Source organism: Dioscorea cayenensis, chromosome 2 (assembly GCF_009730915.1).
Source record: "Dioscorea cayenensis subsp. rotundata cultivar TDr96_F1 chromosome 2, TDr96_F1_v2_PseudoChromosome.rev07_lg8_w22 25.fasta, whole genome shotgun sequence".
Classification (NCBI taxonomy): Eukaryota; Viridiplantae; Streptophyta; class Magnoliopsida; order Dioscoreales; family Dioscoreaceae; genus Dioscorea; species Dioscorea cayenensis.
In genome coordinates, this window is record NC_052472.1 from 12,475,164 (window position 1) to 12,484,553 (window position 9,390).

Below are 9,390 nucleotides of genomic sequence, written 5' to 3' on the forward strand. Positions count from 1 at the left end.
TGAGAGGAAAGGCAATCGATAAAAGTGGGGTACTCGGATATTGTTCCTCCTAGGATTATTGCTTCAAGTGCAAAACCAACTATTATGCTTCCTAACTAATGCTTAATGAGTCGTGGGCATCCTTAAATATACGGTCCCAAACCTAAGGTCAATCGTGACTAACTCTAAACTATGCCCCAGCGGATAAATCAACCAGTCTCAATACCTCACATTGTGTAAAGTTTCAAGAAGCTCTAAGGATTCCAAGTAATAAAACCCTATTCCTATATGTAGATCTAACCCTTTGGTCCAGGCGAAAGACCCCTGGTCACAATTAAGTCCCAGGTGTTAAAGTCACTTCAACGCTTCACTCTGTTGCTCGTGCAACTAAGCCCCAGTGGAGTTCATCCCTTAACCCTTCACTCTATTGTGACTGCAAAGAACTTTGGGAATGTGGAGGTAGTATAAATCACACCAGAGGGGAAAAGGGATGCTCTGCTACCTCTTGACTCACCCTCTCGACCCCCTCCAATCTTGCTTTGTCTAACCCTCATGGTGTGTCACTCACTCACAAGGATTACCAAGATGGACTCTCAACCCTAGTGTCACACTAAGGGAGAAATCATTCAACAAGCATTCAAGATTTGAACTCAATTAAAGACATTAATTAAGGAAAACATAATAAAAGGTTAATGAAACAAATACATCCTATGGTCCACAAATCCAAGTACCCACTAGGGGGTTTAGCTCTCCATGGAGAAAGATACAATTAATAATGAAATCAAAAGTAAAAACATGTAATCCATAGGAAAACCCCCTCGGTATTCGTGTCAATGGTCTTGTGGAGTAGCCTCGTCCTCTCCAAAGGTCCCCTTGTCAATAACTATCTTCCAAGAAAAATGCGGTGTTGAAGCCATAGAACCACTCCAAAAGTCTTGCTGAAGCCTCTCTAAACCCTAGCCGCAAGCCTCTCAAAAGATGGAGAAAAGATGGAAAGAAAAATGAAAGATAGATCCTGAAATCGGGAATCCACAAGGACGGTGTGGAATTTCCACAGGCCCGTATGGATTTAGCTGGATTTTGATTTTCTACAGCCTGTAAACAGCAACCTCTACAGTAAATTGTTACAATGATTTGCTACATTATCTACTACAGTACTCCGCCAAAATGCTCCCGAATACACACTTTTCATCGAGGCAACATAAACGGGCACACGTTTATGCCGTAGATCGCGTCACTTCTTCAAGTAAAGGTCTCATTGGTGAAAGTCTTGTTATCATTGCGCAAGTTGGGATACCCAAATGTGACTGCCTTTGTGCTCCTCCAAACCATTGTAATTGCTTGAGAGCATGGAGGTTGGCATACATTCACGTATCTTCAATCACATCATGTGTCTTTGCATTTGTTCACTCCAGGACTTCATCAACAAAGTACAATCGCAATCCACTTTGGCTTCTTTCTTTCATATTTGGCTTCACAACCCTTCATGCACAAAATTTTACAAATACACATGCATTAGCGCTAAAACCTGATAAAAGTAATGCTCATCATAAGAAAAGAATACTTCGTATTACTAATACACAAGCACTTATCAAACTCCCCCACACTTAAGCTTTGGCTTATCCTCAAGCAATAAGAAAACACTAAAGCATAGAAGAAGGAAATATTGAAAGTGCTTGGCCTTAGGTTCACCAAAGCATGTAAGGGAAGTATTCTACAAGTAAGAGAAATTTCAAAACTAAATACAAAAAATCATTGCTCTTGCTAAAAACTCAAATAAAAAAGGACAATAAAACAGAAATCGTGTAAGTGTGTGAACTCACTCAATTTAACCCAAAGTATACTCCTCAAAGTTCTAAGCATAAGGGACTTATTTAAATACAAAACAAAGTAAAGAGGTGGTAGTAACTTCACACATCTTCTAAGGTAGCTCTTACCGAAGTGGCCCCTAAGTTGGCTTTCACACTTTTGAGGTGGTAGCTCTTTCTACTGGGGTAGTAGCTTTCACTCATCCTATGAGATAGATCTTTCTCTTATTAGGGCATAACTAGCATCTAACTTATGAGAGTAGCTTCATACTTCATAGGTGGTAGCTTTTTCCACCCCCCAATGCATAACCAAACAAGTATAAAAATTTTTCTTCTTTTTTCCATTTTTTTAACAAAATGAAACACAAGAAATTAAGCTACTTAGTCCCTTAAACACTTACTTGAGTTTCCAAAAGAGTTTAATGAGCGAGTAGTGTAACAAGTGTGAATCATGCAAAAATTCCTAGAAATTCAAGTAAAACCTAGAGCAGGAAAACATTCAATGTTAAAAATTCTTCTGAACTCAAGAATACAATCATTGCAACTAAGGTGAAATGCCATTGGCTACGTGAGCATGCAAAATCAAAGCATAGGTATGAAACATGTGTAATGTGAACTCCCCCCACACTTAAGATGTGCATGCCCTTAATTTACGCATGCAAGCACAATACAAAGTATATCACTCAAAAATATATGTGGGAGTGGGCAATTGAAACAATACTCCCCTGAGATCCTAATGGTGCATTTGATGGAGCTAAATTCTTTGGGAGTGGAGTTCCAACGGGTTGTGAAGCATGCACGGCCAAGTGTAAAACACATTGACCGTGTCTATGACTTATCCTCAATTTTCCATACTGACAAGACCATCTATATGCATACACATGGGGTTCAGTGAAGCTCAATAAACAAAAACAACTCGAGTATATAAAAGTAAAGCAATGAAATACAACTCGAGATAAAAATAAAAGATAAACTTAGAAGGAAGACCCTTTCTGAGTGTACAAGTCCAAAATGAAATGCAAAAGTAAAATACAAGAAATAAAAGAAATAAATGATGCATCAAGTATCGGTGTCATCGACAGTCAGCTCTGCTGCTACTACTGAGTCGAACGGCGCTAATGGATCTGTTGATGGTGATGCTGGTGGAGCGGGAGGGGTCCGGGGTCTCATGATAACTAGTGAGGCGGCATCGCGCTCAAGTAGCTGCTGCAGAATATCAAGATGCGCCATCACCTCTGTATGCTGTGTAGCCTGTGTCACTTGAACCTCTATAATCTCGGTCTATAACACCCCTACAGCACTCTCAAGCCTCTCAAATCGATCATAGGCTCGAGATGTAAAGAACATGCGCACTAGGGGTAGCTCTTATGCTACTCTTGGAGCGTCAGTCGTCATCGGCTCTAGTTGTGGCTCGGGAGCAGGCTGAGAACCCTCTGTTGTAACTCCTTCAGCTAACTCTGGAACAGGTACAATCAGTACATGCACTCCTGGCCCATACCTACGCAGCATCCCCATCTGTCTAATCATCTCTATACCTAGGGGAATTTGTATGATCATCTTCTCAGCCCCTCTAATAACGTCCCATAGACCCATTCCGATGATGAGCCTAGCAATATATGGGCCGGAGAAGAGGACACCAATCCTGGCAGGCTAACCCTGATGCCTCAGGTACTCTGCTAGTATGTGGCCAAGGTGAACTGGCTGGCGTTGTACCATGGAATATAAGTAAAAAAACTCCTGTTAGCTCAGGACACCTGTACTATCACCACGGCCATTCACTGATCTACTCAAGACAGCGTGTATGTATCTATAGCTCGGCCAAGACAAACAAGTCGCCTTCGACATGCCCGGCTTATACTGATCACGGCCACATAATACTCAACACGCACGCTGAGGAGTCAAGTTACTCGGATAATCTATAGGGATTGAGAACTGTGTGACATTTATATTATAATGATGGGCGAAGACTCTGAACTGTATGGCGTTACCACTATCAAAGCTGGAGTACGATCTATAAAACTCAAACAATGCTAATTCTAAACATGTATTAACCATTTCTAAACTAATTCTAAACATGGATTAACCACTTTAGCATAGAAACGAACCACATTATCCACTTTAATCAAATTAAATCAAGTAATGGTGAAGACAAGAGAGAATAAAAGTTTACCGATGAGATGAAGAAGAAAAACTTGAAATCGGCCGGAAAACTTGAGTAAAACCTCTCTAAATCGGCGGTACAAGGTTAGGGATAGTGAATGAATGTGTTCTCTCAGCATTTGGAAGTGTGAAAATGAGATAGGCCAGATAGATTTATAAAGGAAATCGCAGCCTGTTGAATTTTGTACGTCCACATGGGCGTGTGGAAATTACCCATGCCCGTGTGACTCCCCAAGAGAGCTTCACAGGGGTAAACACACACCCCTGTGTGCTCTCGGGATAGCACACTTTATCTCTGAATGCATCCACATGGGTGTGTGGAAATTCTCCGTGCCCGTGTGCCCGACTCACAGGGGTACCTACACGCCCCTATGGCTTCTCTGTCGAACCGAGAAAAATTCTAAGTATTCAACACTCTCATGTGGAAATTCCACACGGGCGTGGATCTTCACAGGGCCACTCACAGGGACATTAACACGCCCCTGTGTCTTCTAGGGATAGACTAGAACTCTTTGTAGGAATTCACACGGGCGTGTAGAAGTTACCCATGCCCATGTATAGTACACAGAGTCAAACACAGGGGCAGACACACGCCCCTGTTTCTTCTCAAGATATCTCTTTGAACGTCTGCAAAGAAACACACACCCATATTGAAATCTGACACGGGCATGTGACCGTCACAATTTCATTCACAGGGGCATACACACGTCCCTGTATCCTCTCGGGATGAGCTTTGAACAAAAACACACGCCCGTGTTGAATATCCACACAACCATGTGTTTTTTCTAGATTACTTAGAAAAAAACACAGACTTAGCAGAAATTTTCTGAACATTTACAAGTACTCAAAGCTTGTCTATATTATGTGAAAGTAACCAGAGAAACATAAAACACACGCTCAAATGACCAGGAAACTTCATCAAAACACAATTAAGCACATGAAAACACCAAAGATCCATGAGAAAATAAAAACAATAGCATGTAAAAGATGAAGACACCAACACTTAAGCTCTTATCCATGCAAAAACTAACTAAAACCTAGAAAATAGTAAAGACTTGGGTTGCCTCCCCATAAGCACTTGTTTAATGTCAGTTAGCTTGATGTACCGTGCATTACCTCACGGGGGCTCATAGATGAAGGTTTTCCTCCGACCCATGACCTGAAAGCATGATGAACATAGTCTTTTGAAGGTAGAGGGAGAGTTATCAAATTTGTTACCGCATAAGGGTTCGTCACCCTTACTCCATTCTTACACATCCCCATTAGCCTTGGGGCATTTCTTATGACGTCTCCTTGCACCTCTTGGTCTTCCGGAGCACTTTCTTCATGATCCCCGGAGTAGATGGTACCTTCTCCTCTAGACTAGTCATCATCATGTCTTCATTAACCACCTCTTGGTCTAGGAACCCCTCGTACAGGTCTGGATTCGACATTTCCTGCACATATTCATCAATTAGTCCATCAGTAGTGTCAAGAAAAATAAAGAGTATCATCAAAGTCAAGAGAATGTAGCATGGCTTTGGCGAGGTGGTAGGTCAACTTGTCGTCGCCAACCCTCAGTGTCAACTCCCCACCGTCGATGGCGATAAGTGCCTTTGAAGTGTGCAAGAATGGCCCCCGCCAAGTATTAAAGGAACATCTACATCCTCATCGACATCTGATAAGTGATTGTGTGTTAAGAATGTGAAGTATCTTTTCCTTACGATGAGCATTACTTCTATCAGGTTTAAGTACTAATGCATGTGTATTTGTGTTCTTTTGCGCATGTAGGGTTCTGAAGCTAAGTATTAAGAAATGAAGCCAAAAGTAGATCATGAATGCACTATTTGGTAGAATCTTGAAAGGAACAAACGTGAAGACACAGGTAGGGCTCTAAGATACGTGAATGTGTGCCAACCTCCATGTATTGAAGCCATTACAATGAGTTGTATTCAAGTCACATTTGCGTATCCCAACTTGTGCAATGATATCAAGATCTTCACCAATAAACCCATTTATTGAAGAAGCGACGCAATCTACGGCATAAATATGTGCCCGTTTATGTTGCCTCGATGAGATGTGTGGAATTAGAAGTGTTTTGAAGGAGTACTATAGCAGGTTACTATAGCAAATCACTTTAGCAATACATTGTAGTAGTCAAGGTTTACAGGAAGACAAAAATCAGGTTTCTAGAGAATCCATACGGGCGTGTGGAAATTCCCCACGCCCATATGCGAATCTACAAGGGCGTGTGGAGAATCCACAGGGGCGTGTGGATGCCCCATTACAGCCCTATTTAACCGTGATTCAGCCCGATTTTGAGATCCATCTTTTATCCTTCTCTCCAACTTTTCCCTATCTTTTGGGAGGCCGTCGGGTAGGGTTTTGAGTATCTTTTGGCATGTCTTTTGAGTGGTTCTACGGATTCAATACTGCTCTTAGCTTGGAAGAAAGTTTTTATTGGAGCTTTAGTCGACATTAATCCGGCGAGGTGTGCTCTAGGCCGGACAAGGAGACCTTTGGAGAAGACGAGGATACTCCACAAGACCATCAACACGAATACCAAAGGGGGTTTTTCTATTGATTACTTGTTTTTACATTTGATTTTATTGTTGATTATAACTAGCTCCGCGGAGAGCTAAACCCCTAGTGGGTACTTGGATTTGTGAACCCTAGGATGTATTTGTTTCTTTTATCTTCTATTATGTTTTCCTTAATTGATGTCTTTAATTGAATTTCAATCTTGAAAGCTTGATGCATGATTTCTCCCTTAGAGTGACACTAGGATTGAGAGTCTACATTGGTAACCTTTGTGAGTGAGTGACACACCATGAGGGTTAGACATTGCAAGTTTGGAGAGGGTCGAGAGGGTGAGTCGAGAGGTAGCGGAGTGTCCCTTTCCCATCCGATGTGATTTATCCTACCTCAATATTCCAAGAGTTATTTGTGGCTATAGTAAAGTGAATGGGCTAAGGGATGACCTCCGTTGGAGCTTAGTTGCAAAGGCGACGGAGTGAAGCGTTGAAGTGACTTTAGTACCAAGGGCTTAATTGCGACTAGGGATCTTTCGCCTGGACCAAAGGGTTAGATCTATACATTGGAATAGGGTTTATCACTTGGAATCCCTAGAGTATCTTCCAACTCTACACAATGTGACGTGTTGAGATTAATCAATTTCTCTGCCGGAACATAATATAAAGTTAGTCACAGTTGACCTTATGTTTGGGACCGTGTGTTTAAGGATTTCCACGACTCATTAAGCGTCAATTAGGAAATATAATAGTTGATTTTGCACTTGAAGCAATTATCCTAGGTGGAACAATATCTGAGTACCCCACTTCTATCGATTGCCTTACCTCTCATCTATCTGTGCTTCTCTCTTTCTTGTTTCTTTTATTCTTGCTTTCATTACATTTTATCAACAAAATCATTATTCCATTTTCATTTAGTCAGATAGTAATCTTGGTATTTTTATCCCCTACTCCCTATGGATACGATACCCACTTACTTGGGATTTATTACTTCGACAAACCCGTGCACTAGCGGGTCAAAAACAAGGGCGTTGTTAAGTTTTTGGCGCCGTTGCTGTGGAGTAGGCATTTAGAGATACTTTGCACTTTGCTATCTTAGCTATTCATCATTCATTCTATTTCATATCTTCTTAATCTATCATCATTCTAATTTTGCTTTCTTTCTTTTAGTACAGCTCCAGGTTATGACCCGAGGGAACTCTTCGATATTAATTGAAGGTGATCCTGAACTTGAACGTACACTCAGAAGAAAGGGTAAAGAACTTGTGCAAGAACCATCGAATCTAGTTGAAGTGGAAATTGAAGGATCTGACAACATGGCAGAACAGAATGAACAACAGAGAATACTTTCAGACTATGCCAGACCTTCAGTTTTGGTAACACAATCGAGTATTATGCGATCCTCGATCGCAGCTCCGAATTTTGAGCTTAAGCCAGCATTCATCCAAATGATTCAACAGTCAGTGCAGTTCAATGGTTTGGCCGATGAGGACCCAAACAATCATATTGGGAACTTCTTGGAAGTTTGTGATATGTTGAAGATAAACAGTGTTACGGATGATGCTATACGATTGAGAGCTTTCCCTTTCTCTCTAAAAGGAAGAGCAAAGCAATGGCTACACTCTTTACCACGAGCATCCATCACGATATGGAATGAGATGGTCGAAGCTTTTCTTACAAGGTACTTTCCTCCTGGGAAATCAGCAAAGCTTCACAATGAGATATTGTCGTTTGTTCAAATGGAGCTCGAGTCTTTGTTTGAGACATGGGAGCGATTTAAGGATCTTTTGCGGAAGTGTCCACAGCATGGATTCCCCGAATGGATAATCATTCAGACCTTTTATAACGGGTTGAATCCAAGTACAAGACAAATTCTAGATGCCGCCGCATGAGGTACAATGGGGAACAAGACCCCTGAAGAAGCCCGGCAATTGGTAGAAGAAATGGCCATGAATAGCTACCAATGGAATACAAGAGGAAAGAAGAAACTGGCTGGACTCCATGAAATTGATGTGGTGACATCCTTAGCAACCCAAGTAGAGGCGTTGAGCAAGAAATTGGATACATTGACTTCATCAAGTTGTGATGGTTGTGGGGGTTCACATATGCCGTCTGATTGTCCTATTTCGATTGCTATTTCAGCCTCGACTGAACAAGTAGACTTTGTGAGTAATTCGGGAAGGGTACAAGGTAATCCGTATAACAACACCTACAACTAAGGGTAGAAAAGCCACCCTAATTTTTCATGGAGTAACCAAGGGCAGCAAAAGGCCAAAGCACCACCGGGTTTCCAACAACAACAACAACAAGCCCCAAACATGGAGAATCGTGTTTCAGGTTTGGAGATCCGGATGACTGACTTAGAGAAAGCTTTGACTAGATTTGTGAAATCATAGGATACACAGTTTCAGTCGGTCGAAGCTACACTTCACAATCACACAGCTTCATTACACAATCTAGAGAACCAATTGGGGCAAATTGCGAAGTCTCTATCGGAGAGACCTCAAAGAAGTCTACCTAGCAACACCAAAATTAATCCGAGGGAACATGTGAAGGTGATCACTTTGAGAAGTGGTCGTGAGGTTAAGGGTAGGTTTCCAAGTTAGAAGACCAATGTTGTAGCACCCGAGGTCGTTGAGGTTGAGGAGAGAGCAAACAAGAAGAAGGAGGTGGCACCACCACCTTATAAGCCGAGAATTCCCTACCCTTCAAGATTAAAGAACAACCAAAATGATGAACAGTACAAGAAGTTCTTAGGTCTATTTAAGCAATTGCACATCAACATTCCTTTTGTGGAGGCATTGTCTCAAATACCTTGGTATGCTAAGTTCTTGAAAGATTTATTAACCAATAAGAGAAAGTTGGAGGAGAGTGCATCGGTGATCTTAGATGCCTCTTGTTCGGCAGGTGTCGTAAAAAAATATGCCAAACAA

The 9,390-nt window shown here is 41.5% G+C and overlaps 1 non-coding gene across 1 annotated transcript; it reads right to left on the reverse strand.

The window, feature by feature from the left end:
- Positions 1-8,163: 8,163 nt before the first annotated feature.
- On the reverse strand, positions 8,164-8,270 carry LOC120281803. The gene has a single exon (XR_005542802.1). It is a non-coding gene; the product is annotated as a small nucleolar RNA R71 (small nucleolar RNA).
- Between the last annotated feature and the right edge of the window lie 1,120 nt (positions 8,271-9,390).